This window comes from Propithecus coquereli, unplaced genomic scaffold, assembly GCF_000956105.1.
Source record: "Propithecus coquereli isolate 6110/MARCELLA unplaced genomic scaffold, Pcoq_1.0 Scaffold79, whole genome shotgun sequence".
NCBI classification, from domain to species: Eukaryota; Metazoa; Chordata; class Mammalia; order Primates; family Indriidae; genus Propithecus; species Propithecus coquereli.
The window spans coordinates 2,733,004-2,734,102 of NW_012154062.1; positions in this window are offsets into that span (position 1 = coordinate 2,733,004).

Consider the following 1,099-nt stretch of genomic DNA (forward strand, 5'->3'; position numbering starts at 1 on the left):
AAAAAAATCATTAAAGTAATTTAAATAGCACACTAGAAAATATTCAGTTACTGAAAAAGGAAGCAGTAAAGGATAAATAGAGGAACTAAAAAGATGTGACACACAGCAAACAAAAAGCAAAATGACAGATGTAAATCCAACCAGTAATAATATTAAATATGAGTAGACTAAACAATCCAATCAAAATGAAGAGATTGTCAAATTAAATTTAAAAAGCAGGACCAACTGTTAATATATGCAGCGTACAGGATATGCTTTAGGATTCAAAATACAAATAGGTTGAAAGTAAAAGGATAGAAAAAGATATATCATGCAAATGGCAACCATAAGAAAATTGGAGTGGCTATACAAATATTACATAAAGTAAACTTTAAAACAAAAAACACTCCTAGAGATGAAGAGGGATATTTTATACTGATAGAAAGGTCAATCCATCAGGAAGAAGCAGACAATTCAACAATAATAGTTGGAGACTTCAATACTCCATTTTCAATAATGGATACAACAACTAGGCAGAGGATAAATAAAATTAAAAATTGAACAACACTGTAAACCAACCAGACCTAATGGCAGACATCTATTGAACATTCTACTCCCCAACAATAGTAGAATACCCATTTTTCTCTTGCACATAAAATATTCTATAGGTTAAAGCATATGCTAGGTCATAAAACAAGCCTGAGCAAATTTAAAAGGATTGAAATTATACAGTATGTTCTCTGACCACAATGAAATAAAATTATAAATTGATAGCATATGGAAATTTAAGGGACCCCCAAATAGCCAAAACAATGTTAAAAAAAGAATGTTGGAGGCCACACAATTCCTCATTTGAAACTTACTACAAAGCCATAGCAATCAAGACAGTGTGGTACAGGCAAAAGGAGAGACATATAATTAGTGGAATGGAATTGAGAGTCATAAATTGGATTTTATCAAAATTAAAATCTTTCATGTTTCAAAGGACACCATCAAGAAAGGGAAAAGAGGGACGGGCGCGGTGGCTCATGCCTGTAATCCTAGCTCACTGGGAGGCCGAGGCGGGCGGATTGTTTGAGCTCAGGAGTTCGAAACCAGCCTGAGCAAGAGCGAGACCCCG